This window comes from Haliotis rubra, unplaced genomic scaffold (genome assembly GCF_003918875.1).
Source record: "Haliotis rubra isolate DU_JTF1 unplaced genomic scaffold, ASM391887v1 Scf76, whole genome shotgun sequence".
Taxonomy (NCBI): Eukaryota; Metazoa; Mollusca; class Gastropoda; order Lepetellida; family Haliotidae; genus Haliotis; species Haliotis rubra.
In genome coordinates this window covers 1,102,368-1,121,300 of record NW_025767479.1, presented here as the reverse complement: position 1 = coordinate 1,121,300, position 18,933 = coordinate 1,102,368, and the positions used below count along the sequence as shown (strand labels likewise).

The 18,933-nt window shown below is 42.6% G+C and overlaps 1 protein-coding gene across 5 annotated transcripts in view; it reads left to right on the top strand.

Annotated features, from left to right (window-relative positions):
- Window positions 1-18,933, top strand: part of LOC124260328 (small conductance calcium-activated potassium channel protein 2-like) — a 73,459-nt gene that overhangs the window by 39,538 nt on the left and 14,988 nt on the right. Inside the window, exon 1 of one of the 5 annotated variants that reach the window (XM_046694612.1) lies at window positions 5,340-5,465. The exons of 2 other annotated variants lie outside the window; for them this stretch is intronic. The gene's annotated coding sequence lies outside the window, so the exon portion shown is untranslated. Of the gene's footprint in view, window positions 1-5,339; window positions 5,466-13,242; window positions 13,331-14,235; window positions 14,241-18,933 lie in introns of those variants that run through there. 2 more of the 5 variants (XM_046694611.1, XM_046694613.1) reach the window with 2 other exon arrangements.

Here is an 18,933-nt window from a genome sequence, read left to right as displayed (position 1 = left end):
GTGAGGTGTGGATCCGGGATGATAACCCATTTAGTCGGGGAATGAGCCTGTTATTGTGACTGTCACGGTGGTTGTGGTGAGGTGTGGATCCGGGATGATAACCCATTTAGTCGGGGAATGAGCCTGTTATTGTGACTGTCACGGTGGTTGTGGTGAGGTGTGGATCCGGGATGATAACCCATTTAGTCGGGGAATGAGCCTGTTATTGTGACTGTCACGGTGGTTGTGGTGAGGTGTGGATCCGGGATGATAAACCCATTTAGTCGGGGAATGAGCCTGTTATTGTGACTGTCACGGTGGTTGTGGTGAGGTGTGGATCCGGGATGATAACCCATTTAGTCGGGGAATGAGCCTGTTATTGTGACTGTCACGGTGGTTGTGGTGAGGTGTGGATCCGGGATGATAACCCATTTAGTCGGGGAATGAGCCTGTTATTGTGACTGTCACGGTGGTTGTGGTGAGGTGTGGATCCGGGATGATAACCCATTTAGTCGGGGAATGAGCCTGTTATTGTGACTGTCACGGTGGTTGTGGTGAGGTGTGGATCCGGGATGATAACCCATTTAGTCGGGGAATGAGCCTGTTATTGTGACTGTCACGGTGGTTGTGGTGAGGTGTGGATCCGGGATGAAAACCCATTTAGTCGGGGAATGAGCCTGTTATTGTGACTGTCACGGTGGTTGTGGTGAGGTGTGGATCCGGGATGATAACCCATTTAGTCGGGGAATGAGCCTGTTATTGTGACTGTCACGGTGGTTGTGGTGAGGTGTGGATCCGGGATGAAAACCCATTTAGTCGGGGAATGAGCCTGTTATTGTGACTGTCACGGTGGTTGTGGTGAGGTGTGGATCCGGATGAAAACCCATTTAGTCGGGGAATGAGCCTGTTATTGTGACTGTCACGGTGGTTGTGGTGAGGTGTGGATCCGGGATGATAACCCATTTAGTCGGGGAATGAGCCTGTTATTGTGACTGTCACGGTGGTTGTGGTGAGGTGTGGATCCAGGGTGATAACCCATTTAGTCGGGGAATGAGCCTGTTATTGTGACTGTCACGGTGGTTGTGGTGAGGTGTGGGTCCGGGATGATAACCCATTTAGTCGGGGAATGAGCCTGTTATTGTGACTGTCACGGTGGTTGTGGTGAGGTGTGGGTCCGGGATGATAACCCATTTAGTCGGGGAATGAGCCTGTTATTGTGGCGGTGGCGGTGGCGGTGGCTGTAGGTGGATCCAGGGGGTTGGGCGTATGCTGAATTAGATGTGCTATATATTGCATCACTATTTAACTTCCCATCTTTCATCATGTCGCTATGTCATACACATGAGTTTTATACGCTTTTCGACTGTGGGTCGTTGGACGACAGAGTGATGGAAGTTATATATATATACACATAAGCATTATTTAAGAACCACCTGGATCCAAGGACAATTTTTAAAATTTGGTCCAAACAGACATCCATACCCTTGTATACTAGAATGAACATGTAAAGCACGTGCTTCACACAATATCTTAAAAGCTGTGGGTCGCATGTTCACGGCGACAAACAACTCGGGTATATATTTCATAACTGCAGCATGTGCAGTTTTCTGAACTGATTTAATAGACGAGGGTACTCAAATATTTGAACATTAACCACTCGGTCACTTGATGACTTGTGAAGAACCACGTGGGCACAGGTGAAGTAAAGACTCGCCCAAGACCTGGCAGACTGAGACCAATGACCGTGATGACCCAGTCCTGAAACACAATCCCATGCCCAATGCCGCAATGTAAGAGTCTCCCGTCAGGAGGATGACTGCAAGTTGGATCTCAGTACAGTACCTTGGGCACTCAATGCTCCATGTCCGTCATTCAGGAATGACAACACCAGACCTCATCGTCCTCGAGCCGTCATCGCCCATTGCAGAACAGCGCCATCGAAACTTTACTATGGCCCGCACATGGACCCGATATGCATCACATCAAACATCTCTGACTGTCTTGGACGCCAAGGTCGAGCTTGAGATCCCCCTCATCCAGATCTGTAGAAATTGACACAGGTACTCCATGAAGAATGGCAGAGGATTCCAATACGTATTCCCTTACTATTGAGATATGTATAGGTGCATAATTTAGCATCACTTCGCAAATGGATAGAACTTGATATAAGTGTACAGTCGTCATTCCGATGTGTCAACATGCTAGTTGCGAAGGAAACATCAGATTACCGTAAATGAATTGAGCGTCCATGATTTAAAATTGTCTCCGTTACTCCTGTTACAACACTAGTTCCAACCATCGATGGAGATGAAGTATACAGACTGCGACGTCGCCACAACGTAGTTCCAGACCAGCTTCTCAGGGAGATACCTTCCTTTGCTTCCCTGAAAACCATTTTGTACAGGCAGCGCCATACGACGATCCCAAGGCTTCCTGTTACAAGACCTGGCTTGAGGGAAAGTATACTCTGACCGAAGCAGAAGAACCATTCCTCTACCGCGTTGATGACAACATCATCATCTTCACAACCAACAAGAACCTAGAATATCTCTGTGCCGCTGATGAAGTGTTTGGTGACAGCACCTTTTCGTCTGCACTCAGTATATTTGAACAAATGCGTACTGTCAGTTACACTAACAGTGCTGCAGATGTACTGCACTTACAGTGACAGTGTTGCAGATCTACTGCACTTACAGTGACAGTGTTGCAGATGTACTGCACTTACAGTGACAGTGTTGTAGATGTACTGCACTTACAGTGACAGTGTTGCAGATGTACTGCACTTACAGTGACAGTGTTGCAGATGTACTGCACTTACAGTGACAGTGTTGCAGATGTACTGCACTGCACTTACAGTGACAGTGTTGCAGATGTACTGCACTTACAGTGACAGTGTTGCAGATGTACTGCACTTACAGTGACAGTGTTGCAGATGTACTGCACTTACAGTGACAGTGTTGCAGATGTACTGCACTTACAGTGACAGTGTTGCAGATGTACTGCACTTACAGTGACAGTGTTGCAGATGTACTGCACTTACAGTGACAGTGTTGCAGATGTACTGCACTTACAGTGACAGTGTTGTAGATGTACTGCACTTACAGTGACAGTGTTGTAGATGTACTGCACTTACAGTGACAGTGTTACAGATGTACTGCACTTACAGTGACAGTGTTGTAGATGTACTGCACTTACAGTGACAGTGTTGTAGATGTACTGCACTTACAGTGACAGTGTTGCAGATGTACTGCACTTACAGTGACAGTGTGTTGCAGATGTACTGCACTTACAGTGACAGTGTTGCAGATGTACTGCACTTACAGTGACAGTGTTACAGATGTACTGCACTTACAGTGACAGTGTTACAGATGTACTGCACTTACAGTGACAGTGTTACAGATGTACTGCACTTACAGTGACAGTGTTACAGATGTACTGCACTTACAGTGACAGTGTTGCAGATGTACTGCACTTACAGTGACAGTGTTACAGATGTACTGCACTTACAGTGACAGTGTTGTAGATGTACTGCACTTACAGTGACAGTGTTGCAGATGTACTGCACTTACAGTGACAGTGTTGCAGATGTACTGCACTTACAGTGACAGTGTTGTAGATGTACTGCACTTACAGTGACAGTGTTGCAGATGTACTGCACTTACAGTGACAGTGTTGCAGATGTACTGCACTTACAGTGACAGTGTTGCAGATGTACTGCACTTACAGTGACAGTGTTGCAGATGTACTGCACTTACAGTGACAGTGTTGCAGATGTACTGCACTTACAGTGACAATGTTGCAGATGTACTGCACTTACAGTGACAGTGTTGCAGATGTACTGCACTTACAGTGACAGTGTTGCAGATGTACTGCACTTACAGTGACAGTGTTGCAGATGTACTGCACTTACAGTGACAGTGTTGCAGATGTACTGCACTTACAGTGACAGTGTTGCAGATGTACTGCACTTACAGTGACAGTGTTGCAGATGTACTGCACTTACAGTGACAGTGTTGTAGATGTACTGCACTTACAGTGACAGTGTTGCAGATGTACTGCACTTACAGTGACAGTGTTGTAGATGTACTGCACTTACAGTGACAGTGTTGTAGATGTACTGCACTTACAGTGACAATGTTGCAGATGTACTGCACTTACAGTGACAGTGTTGCAGATGTACTGCACTTACAGTGACAGTGTTGCAGATGTACTGCACTTACAGTGACAGTGTTGCAGATGTACTGCACTTACAGTGACAGTGTTGCAGATGTACTGCACTTACAGTGACAGTGTTGCAGATGTACTGCACTTACAGTGACAGTGTTGCAGATGTACTGCACTTACAGTGACAGTGTTGCAGATGTACTGCACTTACAGTGACAGTGTTGCAGATGTACTGCACTTACAGTGACAGTGTTGCAGATGTACTGCACTTACAGTGACAGTGTTGTAGATGTACTGCACTTACAGTGACAGTGTTGCAGATGTACTGCACTTACAGTGACAGTGTTGCAGATGTACTGCACTTACAGTGACAGTGTTGCAGATGTACTGCACTTACAGTGACAATGAGCATGATTTGCAGTGAAATGATTTGTCATGTATCAAAGATATCAGTTCAAATATATGCTGTATCAATAGTATTGATTTATTTATATTAACTACGGTACGGTTCAATACAACTCAAAATCATTCAAATTGTTTCGTCTCTAATGTTGTTACTCAGTGCCGTGAAAGCCCCAATTAAAAATCACTGGACCAAAAAATATGGCCGGTAAAGCCCCACTGTATTCTACCTATATAATTTGAAATGTTGTTTTCCCGGCTATAAACCGTAATGAGCGTCACCCCTCCCCACCCATACGCACGTAATGAAGCCCCCCTCACCCCTCGCACCCACACAAACGCAGTGAGTGTCCCTGTACGTTTCCAGGCCCCTTGATGTATCCTTACATACGCTGTCTCTTGGCCCCCAGCAAATAGTTGTGGTCGATTCGTCGATGCCAATACGACTGTGTCCACAGACTCGACCTCAGCCTCAATAAGGGCGCACCTGCCCGTCAAGCCACCAATCACTCGGTCAATCGATTCATCAACAAACTTAACACTTTTACCGGTGTTTCGTAACAAAACACACCCGTGTCGCTTGGCCCGGGAAATAATTAACTAGCTTTAATTGCCCCACTTTTGACTGCACTCTAAACACCCAAGGCCACCCTCCCACACCGCAGAAGCGGGCGTTCTTTCAGGGTAAAATCTATATGGTCACATGTGCAGCTTGCTAATACGCTTCTATAGTATCGATTTCCTCAAACCCGCCTCTTTTGAGTGTCCGCTCTGCAATGGGCCATATTACCAGTACCAGAGGTGCAGTCTGGCTATGGTGCTACAGTGGCTGGATGAAGGCAGGTGATCTTACCTGAAGTCGCAGAGTTGCAGGAATTACCGTTCCAGAGTAGGAGCCGTACTCACCAGGAGCAGCGCCGGTAGGAACTTGTCTTGTATGTCATGCGCATGTTGCTTGTGAAACTTTCTAACCCGAAATAACTCATTCCTATTGTTGACACTGTGTAATGCCAGCACTATGATAAACCTACTGTAAAGATCGCTCAGTCTGTAAGCATGGGTCCGGTTTCGAAGAAGTGTGTTAGTATCACGATAATGTGTAAATGTATTAGGGGTTTTGCACAAAGAAGTACGGTTATAGTAGGTTTCTCTCAGAATGAGGATGCAAGGTTGCTGAGTCGTTGGTCCCGTGTTGTTCAGCTATCCTACGTCACACCGAAGATCCGGGTTCGATTCCCCACATGGGTAAAATGTGTGTCCCCCACCGTGATATTGCTGGAATATTGCTAAAAGCGTCGTAAAACAAAATTCACTCACTATCTTAGCGATAGGCCCGTCATACCCTGTGTCCAAACACTGGTTTTGCGATAGTCGTAGGATGCCGGTAGTTTTGTCGACAGCATCCTGTTTCCTGGATTTGTCCAGTGTGCTGGTTGAAATGTTATAGACACGGCCATGAGTACTGGGCTCCGTTCCTCAAAGCGATCGTAGCGCTACGACTGTCGCAAGTCTATGTTAAAGTATGGGAGTTACGATCACCTTAGCGCTACGAGCGCTTTATGGAACGGGTTCCAGGACAGGACTTCAACATCAGCGAAAAAACATCATTTGTACAAGCCTTTGTGGATCGGGACCCTGGACCCAGATTCTTTTTTTTTGCCGTCACTGCATTGTTGCCATTAAGACCATGCACTGATGCCGTCAAAGGCATCAGTCTATCGTAGTTCCGTTGCCCGAGGTCGCTAGCGACGGTTGTAGCGTCACTAAAATATTGATGCTTACAAATGACTCTTGACAAATTGACTCACCGACAATGTGTCAAACATACCTTTTCACACCCCGATAGCTCCTAATACGATTAAAGATATTGAATCACGCTTTACCAGAGTTTTAATCATAGTTTTGACAAGTAACTGCAACGTTTTCTGAAATCGATCGTCACTAGTACAGATGTCTGAAATTTGATTGTCCAACAGCATGGTGTTACAATGGCCGAGGCATATCTCCTAACGTGTTACCAGCAGTGTTGTCAAGGCTAGAGACAAACAATTCTTCAATACTGTCATAGAACCATATTCTCCGTGAGTTAATTGCTGCGGTTTTATGCGACTTTATGGAGAACAACTACCTGTTTATTGCATAGAATGACGTACTGGATACCGTTTAGCTTGATAGCGGTGAAATAATCGTCACCGTAACGTCAGTCAATGGTACACAAGAGGTTTTTATCCACGAAGTCGTAATCTTTGTTATTGTTAAAGCCTTATCATTTTGAGGCAGCTACTCATGCACAGACTTGGGCTATTTATGAAAAAAGAAAACGAGAAAATGTTTTCATTTAAATTGAAATATGCTTTGAAATATGTCTTACAACAAGGCTTTCGAAAGCTGAACTTGCAGAACAACCAGAGCAACACGGTACGTTTTTGACGCTGAAAAAGTTCTGTATTGTTCAAGTTTTGATTGGTTGGTTTGTTTGTTTGTTGTTTAACGTCTCAGTTCTAGCTATATGTAAATAATCCAGTCTGGACCAAACAAACCAGTGATTGACACCATGAGCATCGATTTAAGCAACAGGGATACGATGACGTGTCCAGCGAGCCTGACCACCCGATCCCGTTAGTCGTCTCTCATGAAGCATGGGTTTCTGAAGGCCAATTCTAACCCGGATCTTCGCGGTTTTATTAATGTTCAAGAACACATAATCAGGAAATACATGATTAAATGCATTGTCGTTTTGACTGAATGTTAGTGTTGCGCAACACAGCCTGATCAGTCAGGTATGTAGTTTGAATTTATTAATTACCCTCGGGAACAATAGATATGAAACTTCACTGAGTCGCATTTTAGAAAGTACCATAATGACCAAATTTATGAAAGACAACTGGTGTTACAATAATAGTTGTCATCCACAAATCTGGTCAGTATCGAACCAAGCATTATCGAACCATGGCCCAATAGATAGATCGTTTCTTTAAAGTTCCAAGTATCTTGTTCTTGATACCAGCACCTGATATCAAGGTCAAGTGTGTTTAAAATATGTGTGGGATAATGAAATATGTTGCGAATCGTGCGAGGGCATTCAAGATGACAAGATCGCTTTTTGATCAGGGAAGAACACCACAGTGATCCAAGAGCATAGTGAAAACGTTCCAGTTTACCCCGTGACAGCTTCATCATGGCGGTATGTACACAACAAACACTTGGTTGATATAATGAACACTACATTTTCAACCATCTCTCGTAAAATACGGTGTACTCGGGTCGTAAGCCCACAGTGTATCCCGCAATGTTTCAAAATTGACCTAAACTGAAGCCTGGAATACTTATCCAAAATATCCCTGAAGATCTGGGTCAGAGTTGGTCTTTATCAACCAATGCTTGTCGTAAGACGCGACTAACGGGATCGGGTGGTCAGGCTTGCTGACCTGGTTGACACATGTCACCGTATCCCAATTGTGTAGATCGATGCTCTTGCTGTTGATCCCTGGATTGTCTGGCCCAGACTCGATTATTCACAGACCACCTGGATAAAGCTGAAATATTGCTGAGTGCAGCGTTAAACAACAAACAAACTTATCGATAAGGTTCATGTGTGTGTAAAACAGCTTCCTGTGTGATAAGGACAAACTTGATGAATCAACAACTTCTTTATTCGGATAATGCGACGTTTCGATACAGATTCTTGTATCGTTGTCAAGCAAGTATGCTTCTAAACATGCCACTCAAAGAAGATTTCTGTCTGTTCAGAGTTTTGGGTGCAAGGCCGACCACGTAGTCAGAGTGTCGTTTCTTGCTGTTAGTCGTGTCCGTTAGCCATACTGGCATTCGCTATCGCAGGTTCAAATCCTAGATTCAGTATGTTCATGGTAAAGCCATGATTCTGGGTTTCACTAAAGTGGCAGATGTCTACGACCTGTGTTTTCTTCAGCCTTTCTCCCAGCAATAGTTGATACACTGTGACGTAGCGCACGTGTTGTTCAACGCAGCGTAAGAGTCTACATTAAAGTATACAGGCCTTGTCAAGACTATTACACGCTAAAGCACTGTGGCTTACGGAGCCCACCATTAATGGCCTTGACCCTTCAACACTGACGTCATATAGCTGGAATATTGCTGAGAACTGCGTTAAACAAAAGACAAACAAATTGTATATTAAGGAGCTTTGTTTGAAAGCTATGGGTTTAGTACGAATAAGGCAAGTTTAGCACTCTGTCAACTAAGCAAAATCATCCATATTTGGCAACAGTATACCTCAATGTTACAGATTTACTTCTCCATCATCTAGACAATATTCGTTTCCTTTTCATTCATGGACCATGATATAATCATTGAAAGATTCCAAATATGTTTATAATATGATGTTTTACGTGCCCATCGAAATTTGGATCGTTTATGTTGTACTGTTCAACGGGGAAATATTGACAGAAGCCGGGAACCTTAGTCGAACGCGGTGAGAGGCAGTCTAGACCAATAGGAAATTTTAACTGGCATTGTGTTACAACAACAAAATGTCTGAGAGAATCCTGGCTCTGATATTCTGATAACCGCGATGCGGCATCATTGACAGGTCTGGGTGAACAGATCCGGACTGGACCAAATTCCAGCGGTCACACGATAAGGTGATTTTAAACCTGACTCGTCTAAGTTATTAATAAGAGTAAAACGAGATTGTTCTATTCAGTGAGATTGGTGGCCAAGTGAATGAATAACGTGATTGTGTATTTGGAAGCATTGGCATTTTAATGGAAATTCTTTGATAGAAGACTTCACAAACTATAGTGACTAAAGCGGTTCCTCGCAAAGCGCTGCCGGGAGCTGTCATTCGCGTCAGCTCCTTACACGCCCTCGTGGGTTCCGATAAAACAACCGGGGCCCCGTTTCACAAAGCTATCGTAGCGCTACGGCTGTCGGAAGTCTATGTTACAGTATAGGATTTACGACAGTCGTAGCACTACGGTGGCTTTGTGAAACGGGGCCCAGTGTCTATTCGCTGCAGTGAGTGAGTTAGTGTGGTTTTACGCCGCTTTTAGCCATATTCCAGCAATATCACGGCGGGGTACACCACTTTTCGCTGTATCTGTCTGCGCCAAGAGGGAACAAAGTTGTTAAAATGGCCGCGATAAGAGTACAAGTCGTCATTAGGCGTGTGCGGGAAGGTCACGGGTGGTGACGAATGTTATTTGGCATGCCCTGATACAACTGAAATGTTCCACATGGAACAGAAACTTTAAAACAATGCTTAGATAAATTTGGCAGTCACAGCTCGTTGAATCAAGTCTTTTAAAAACTGCTTAAAAACATTTTATTATATAGGCCTACACAGATGGCATCTACCGTATATATACACAGACAATGTCTCACTTTCGCACGGTATTAATTGCGAGGTATCTGGCAGGGACTGAAAATTGGAAAAAGACCATCACGCAGTGCGCCTTTAAGGCAAAGTTAAATTTTACGATATAAACGGAAAGTTCTTCTATTGTTCCGTGGAGATTCCAGGTTTAAAACTGGTTCCCAGCGGCCTGTGTTTGTTCCGCTTTCACAGAGCGATATTAACGAAATACTGTCGTAAGTGATGATCAGATATAGGAGTTAAGACCGCCTTGTCGCTAAGAGTAAGGCCCTGAGTTCGTTTTGGGGACCCTGGTCGTACGAAGCAACTGAACGGATCGGGTGGTTGGAGACTTATAACGTGCTTCGTACCTTGTTCGTTGTTCATAACGTCAATCACTGGACTGTCTGGTCCAAACTCGGTTACGTACAGGTGGCAGTCATAGAACAGGGTGCCCTTGTACAAAGCTATCTTAGCACTAAGGTGATCGTAACTCCCATACCTTAATACATACCTTTTGTACAACGACACCGGGGCATAGTACTGAAGACGTTAAACAAACAACAAACAAACACACGTACCAATATTGAAACATAGTGTCCGCAGAACAATTGTCGACTGATAAATGGACACCGTGTGGCCTAACAACGATTTCTTATTGAACAAACAAAGATTTTAGCTAAAGCTCGAAATCTGTCTTCAAATTCTGGTCTCGATAACAAGGAACTCGGAACTTTTATTTACTCTCTTATTTTTCCGACAAGTTGTATTAATAATATTGCTCTTCACGGCAGTAACGATATAAATCTGGATATTTGCAAGTCTAAATGCCTGCTGAGTAACCTCTATTGCACAATACTTGGCTATACGTGCTGAATAGCCATGGTCGTCCTCAAGTGTTCAGTATATGCTGAGATAATGTGTCGTTTCGTGTGCATATGGCTCCATGACCTATCACGTGACCGTAGAAAAACCACAGAAAGTAAAGCAATCTTATGTTAAAGTCTATGATAGAGCAGTTGCAATCGTCCTTGAGGTTTGTGAAAAAAGACACTGGGTGCCGACCCACAACGCGTTCGTAGCGCTACGACATCCGTAAACCTATGATAAACTATAGAGTTAGGACAGTTCGTAACGTTACGAACGCTTTGTGGATCGGGACCCTGGTCTATATTTCATTTAAGCTTAAATCTAAATAGGTCGTGTCAATTGATTTATAGTGGGACTAGGTTCCGGCAAAATGACAGCCCCAGCAAATTTGATCCAATCGTTAATATACAACGACTACGCCAGAGACGAACCAGTCTGTACTATCCGTCGGGGAAGATTTACTTGGTCGTGAGGGCAATTATTGAGCGGATCAAAGAAAATCAGTGTAGACACCGGGTGTTCCTGGAATGGCTAAGCAGCACTTTGGTTTCCTTCAACCACCGCCTATATGATATATATCTGGCAACAAGTTACTGATTACATGAAATACCCAAAGTCAACGTTCCACGCCTGTGTGGCACTGAACACAACAGACTCGTGAAGATCCGGGTTAGAATTGATCTTCAGGAATCCATGCTTGTCGTAAGAGTCGACTATTAGGATCGGGTGGTCAGGCTGGGTGACTTGGCTGACACATGTCATCGGTTCCCAATTTCGCAGATCGATGCTCATAATGTTGATCCCTGGATTGTCTGGTCCAGACTCGATTATTTACAGACCGCCGCCATATAGCTGGAATATTGCTGAGTGCGGTGTAAAACTAAACTCACTCACTGAACACTATCTGTAGATAGACTTAAACTGGCTCACACCTTGCGTATAGTTTAATTGAACTTGTCTGGGTTTGTTTAAACTTTGATTTGAGAAGCGTAATTTGCACTTCTATGGTGAGCAGTATGTTGCAGAGCTGGTCACGTTGACCTTTGAACCCGTGAGGATCCGGGTTCGTAAGAGGTGACTAAAAGGATCCCAATAGCGCTGATCGATGCTCATGCTGTTGATCACTGGATTGTCTGGTCTAGACTCGACTATTTACAGACCGCCGCCATATAGCTGGAATATAGCAACAACGACCAACCAACCAACCATTGATTCAGACTTTTTGGGTGAATAGAAAAATATTATTAAAAACGCGACAATGCGACAAATGGCCGAAATGTCGCGTTGTCGCATTGTCGCGCTTTGGTTAATTTTGCCTTCTTTTTGCTTGTTTTTGAGAGGGCGACAACGCGACAATGTCCCTTCCAGGGTTCCATAAGATTGACAAGTAAAAAGACAAAATTAAAATATATAGCATTATACATAGAAATTTGTACATTGATACTGATTCTAAAAAAGGAACGTTTCAACAGCAAATATCTATGTAGATGTTGGCCACCCGTGAAGGTTTGGAGTAGAATTTATGTTCAGCAACCTGTACTTGTCGTAAGAGGCGTCTAACGGAATCGGATGGTCAGGCTCGCTGTCTACTTTGATGAATGTCTTCGTATCCCAGTCGCGTGTTCGATGCTCAATCAGTGGATTGTGTGAACAAGATTCGATTATTTACAGACATTCATATAGCTGGAATAGTGCCTTAACGAACAAACAAAGATATTGGCAAGTGGTTCAGGAGTTGATAAACATTCCCCTCGCAAAGAATTGTTGATAAAACATTTAATGGGAAACAATTATCGAATTCACTAAGTACTTCATACAAACTATGGAATTTAAGATTAAATCTGGCTTTCCGTCGCGCTCATTATTTTCCATTCACTTACATAAGGACGTTCCTGCACGAGTGTGTTTGCGGCTTGCATGTTTGCCGGATCTATACTGCTAGTACACTGAAATACAATGTCACAGTTTAAAACGGAAACCCCAGTCAGACAAACCGACTCCACACCGACATCCTGACTCCAGTCCTTGTCCTATCCCTATATACCGAGCACCAGGCAGAGTAACAACAAGTACCACCTTCCAACGTCCCGTGGTATGGCAGGAGATCGGACTACAGACCTTTCACTCCCCGCGCAGACTCTCTATCCACTACACAGCGAAGGCAGACCTACAGCCCCTCTTGTCAACAGTTTGTTATAATTGATTGCCAGGGTCTTCTCCCAAACCTTGTCCGAATCAATAAACATTTCAGGGTGATAATAAACAGGTTTTCTTTAAGACTTTTCTGTGACCAAAACTGAAAATAACGCTTCGTAGCTCCGAGCTCTGTCCGGGCCTGTAATGAATATGTATACAGTCTCGCGAAGGAAAACTGCAGTGGTGTTATTTTTTATTAATTAAGAAGGCGTAGTTGGCGACATATGGTGCCGATAATGAAGCCTGCGCTACAGGCTGCAGCGCATGCAGTAGTAGTTGCAGTAGTAGTTGCAGCATGCAGTGAGACGGAGGTAAACAAGGAAGGGTTTCTCGGGAGTGGAGGTACAGGGCCGATGTCGTTGTAGACGATGCTGACGTTCACGTGTGAGTACTAGCCGTGTGATGGTTTGGGACTTTTGTATGGAGAATGTTTGACTCAAGGAATATGTTTCATGAAGTAGAGCCATAATTTATAACAGCGGCCACTGTTATGTTGGAGTAAGCTAACCCGTATAATAATCGTTCTCATACATGACGTAAATACAAAGGGTTTGCTGTGTTAATGTCAAAGTTCAAGGACAGCGTAAGAGGATGATGTATTACAGCGCTGAATAATATGCTGATGTAGCTAATATTCGATACACACTTTATTCAGTAGCTACTGAAGGCAGCCCACAGCACTGATCACTCAGTGTGCACATTTAGCAAACAAAAATGTCATGTCGCCGCTGAAGCTAATGTATGCATGTATGATTATGAACTGTGAATATATTTGATTTCGTTTATACGTGTGATATTAACGCTGCGATTATGTCAAATATATGCCGAATGCTATTTGTCGTGGCAGCCATAACCTTTTAATGACCGAATGCAAATTGTCCCAGCGTGACGGCCAACCAAGACGTTTGTGCACCATCTGGAGAGTTAATGGTAGATTTATACACCGAGAGCCAATGTAACGGCGGTCTTTTCCACGTCGTGTCATGTGAGATACGATTATATTTCAATTTATCATTTCTGGTTTTTGCATATAGTATGGATAGCAGTATATGTAGGTTATATTGTGTTCTATTAATTAAGGACGCCGTTCGGCTGATTAACAGTCCTCATTGCGAAAATAATCCGAAACTGAAGCGTGAAGTTGTCTCGCATTCTCTCATTTATCTATTGTACTCTGATCAGCTGTTTTGCTATATGTAAATGAGGCAATCACCTCATCAGTACACAATATCTCCACCCACACATCAACACACCCAAGCAATCTTGTCGTTAGCAATAATGATACTACAATGAGGTCAGGGTCAAGGTCAGATGATATGGATAGTATTGTAAATGCGAACTTGAAAATGATCAGTATTTGAGTAAATAGTATAGTAATGAAAGATAAAATGTATCATAATAAAGGTTGGTTTGTCTGCTTACATAACTACCAACACGTACTAAAGTAAGGCAAGAAATGTTTGGAAAACGCTTTTTGGCTTCAATATCAATATGATGAATTTGACACAAGATAAAAGCACATATATGATACATGTACGACTCTACCTAGTTGGATATTAAAGCTCAGATGAAAAAATGCACTTGAGGGGTGACTTCACAGGAGGAAATTTTGACGTTTTAACAACATTCGTAAATATTCAAGTACAAACTGTAGTTTTGAAATACAGACTATAATTATTCATATTACCTCAACTAATTAAATTACATAAATGATTGTAAAAGGTTTGTTTGTTTTTTTGAACATCTATATGTGTGAAAAGATAGAACTTTAGTAGTAGTTATATTCAAATAATTACGTAAAAAAGTCTTAATTCAAATCGCATAGATAATCTTGTTCACCCATAGAAGTTTCACTTCGTGTATGAGCATTGAACTGGCAACATGTGACTTGATATCTCTGCAGAACAATTAATTTCAAACTTATACCAGTATTTCATACTGGAGAAACAAAGGGGGAAACCTCTCGTCAGCTATGACAAGGTTTATTATAGAATGTGTAAAGCCCTTAATTTGACATATAGTCAGGTTTTCAAAGTTGTAAACAAATCAGTTACCTCAGGGGTCGTGTCAAAATCAAAACCAGGTAGGAAACACAAACTGGATAGCTTTGATAAGGGTGTCATACGCCGTGCAGTTTATAAACTGTATGAACGCAAAACCCCCACCGACGTGTGCTAAAATACAAGGTGAGATCAAAAATACAATAAATGTCTCGAAAACAACACTTGGAACAGTTGAAGAATACCGCAATCTGGGGTTTCAAATCATATACCTTGATGAGACCTGGTGTAATAAAAATCACTCAACCGATCGGATGTGGCTTCCTTCAGATTGTTCTAAGGCACCAGTGTTACCATCAGGCAAAGGTAGACGCCTGATCATCTTGCATGCTGGTCCGGCAGCACAAAAAGCCAATCCAGTACATCACTGCCGAACTAGCTGCAAAACAAGGCCACATACTTCTACGTACACCAGTACGGCACTGTGAACTCAATCCCATCGAGCTGATCTGGGGTAACTGTAAGAATTTTATTGCTCGCAATAATACAGCATTCACGCTTTCAGACGTTAAAGTTTTTCGATATTTTACGAGTAATCATTATGATTAGGAAATGATACATCGTGATTACTCATATGCCATATTAGGTCGAGGTGGTATGAATGATTATATATGAGTTTTGAATCTGAAATATCAACCATTATCAAATAATTGCCAAAAAGCATTTTCCAAGCATTTCTGGCCTTACTTTAGATTGTAATCAGGAGAGTGTCAATTATACACTGAAATTTACGTGTGATCGCAGGATTGTCTGGCCGAAACATGAATCTTTACAGGCTACCATCAAGTAGGGGTGGGCGATAATACCGGTTAACCGGTTTATTGCAATTCCAACTTCGCAATACGATACATTGCGGTACACTTATCGCAAACCGGTTCATCCTATACGATCGGCAATTTCCGTGACCATGATCGGTAATTTTCGTGATGTAGTAAAAAATACTAATAACATTTGTATTTTTTTTATATAATGATACATTAATAGTTTTGAGAATGTTTATTTGTCAAACACATCTGAGTCCTGACAGTGGCCAGTGACATTGTTTCAAAAGAAACGAAAACAGTAATTTCATTACCTTAATTAACCCATTCAACACGACAGGCCGGAAAACCGACCAAGACACCGTAGGCCGGTAAACCGGACAGGCAGTATTCACATCAAAATGACATATAACTTGAGGAACCTGCCTAACATATGATGTATTTATTAAATCTATCACTTTTCACAATGTCTGAAAACACTTATAATGTGTTAGCGTCCTTTTCATTTAAAAAATTAACTCATTTAAATTGTAGTTGTATCATTTGAATAATATGGTAAAACATGGCAGTATAATACTCTGGTTGACTGGTGTTAAAGAGCTAAACCGTGTGTTACACTTTCACAATACATTACCTTACATATTGCAATACGCCCACACATACACAATATATCGCAATACGAACATGATCGCAATACCCAACCCTATCGCCAAGGATAGCATGCCACATGTGATCTCCAAAGACGTTATCATCTGAATATCGTGTAGATAACACGCATAATGTACACGTGTACCAGGCATGTGGTCATATTACCTTGAAGGTCAATGTATCGATCAGTTATGTAGTTTTATTGCCTTGAAGATAATTTTATTCCGAGCATTCCTGTGAAGGTCAATGTATAATATCATCAGTGAAGGTCGATGTAATATCAACTGTGTTACCGTATTAACCTGAAAAATCAATATATTATCAATATGTAGCCGTATTGCCGTCAAGGTCAATGTGTTATAAACTGTGTCACCGTATTGCCGTCATGGTCAATGTGTTATAAACTGTGTCACCGTATTGCCGTCAAGGTCAATTTGTTATAAACTGTGTAGCCGTATTGCCGTCAAGGTCAATTTGTTATAAACTGTGTAGCCGTATTGCCGTCATGGTCAATGTGTTATAAACTGTGTCACCGTATTGCCGTCAAGGTCAATGTGTTATAAACTGTGTCACCGTATTGCCGTCAAAGTCAATGTGTTATAAACTGTGTCACCGCATTGCCGTCAAAGTCAATGTGTTATAAACTGTGTCACCGTATTGCCGTCAAGGTCAATTTGTTATGAACTGTGTAGCCGTATTGCCGTCAAGGTCAATTTGTTATGAACTGTGTAGCCGTATTGCCGTCAAGGTCAATTTGTTATGAACTGTGTAGCCGTATTGCCGTCATGGTCAATGTGTTATAAACTGTGTCACCGTATTGCCGTCAAGGTCAATGTGTTATAAACTGTGTCACCGTATTGCCGTCATGGTCAATGTGTTATAAACTGTGTCACCGTATTGCCGTCATGATCAATGTGTTATAAACTGTGTCACCGTATTGCCGTCAAGGTCAATTTGTTATGAACTGTGTAGCGGTATTGCCGTATTGCTGTGTAGCCGTGTCAAGGTCAATTTGTTATGAACTGTGTCACCGTATTGCCGTCAAGGTCAATGTGTTATAAACTGTGTCACCGTATTGCCGTCATGGTCAATGTGTTATAAACTGTATCACCGTATTGCCGTCAAGGTCAATGTGTTATAAACTGTGTCACCGTATTGCCGTCAAGGTCAATGTGTTATAAACTGTGTCACCGGCAAGGTCAATTACCCCTATGTTACCGTTTTACTGTGTGGATCAAGGTATTATCCCTATGTTACCGTTTTACTGTGTGGATCAAGGTATTATCCCTATGTTACCGTTTTACTGTGAGGATCAAGGTATTATCCCTATGTTACCGTTTTACTGTGTGGATCAAGGTATTATCCCTATGTTACCGTTTTACTGTGTGGATCAAGGTATTATCAGCCGTCACTGTATTACCGTGAAGATCAATATGCAATTATGCAACGGTATAAACCTGAAGATCAATGTGTTATCAACTGTGTACTTGCATTACCGTGAAGATCATGGTGTGAAAAAGCTACAGTGTAACATAACACCGTCAGTAACGCTGTGACAACGTTGAACTACAACAACGTGTTTAATATAACTATATCCAATTTCGTTCACAAGAACCCGCAGTAAGTGAAATCCAACCTGGCTATGAAATCATACTTCACCAAACTTAAAACATAGAGAAACAGTTCGGATATTCCAAACAGAGGTGAACGACCACTTTGCCTCAAGGCCGCCATTTTCAAGTAAGGAGACCCAAGTAAAGAGAGACCGCTCAGAGAGCCACGTCACTAAGTCAACACGATACTTAAGGAAATTAGAGCGAACTTAATGTAAATACCAGCCCTGTCAAGACGTGGTGAGAATATGTCAGAATATGTCAATGATGAATGTGTAAATATAATAATAAAACTTTCTAGGAATGTTGTAGAAGTGTGTTTTGGTAACGTGACACCATAACGTTGTAAGAAAGTCAGAATAGAAAACATACAATTTAGTTGCGGTAACGTTGTTTTCCAATCTGGCCACACAAAACTAACGGTGGTGCCGGGATATCAGATAGCACGTGTGTCTGGTTCGGTGTGGAATTCATCTGATCGGTTTAAACATTGCGTCATGCATTCAGTTATTACATCATGACATGTGATACAGCATGAAGGCGGTCACGGTTGCGCAGTAGTCTCAGGCGTCAGAAATAGCTGGGCAGAGCTACGTCCCTTGGGCACGCCAGAAACCAGTGATAGTTGGTTACATAATCGATTGGATAATTGAAAAATGATCGATCAGATTATGTTTCAAGGTATGCCAGCACCAAAGCGTTAAATGTCCCAGATTTGCATCGCACACTGAGCGGACACGAATAAATTGCATGCTTGTCACGGGACACAAAATCACAAAGCGAAATGCACGTGCAAACGGCCCAGGGAACAGGCTTCACGTGTTTCACGCAGGGGCGCCTCAGAGTGTCTTCTCAGGTAATCGCTGACATCCTAAATATCGTCATTAATACGGTTACCAAAATTC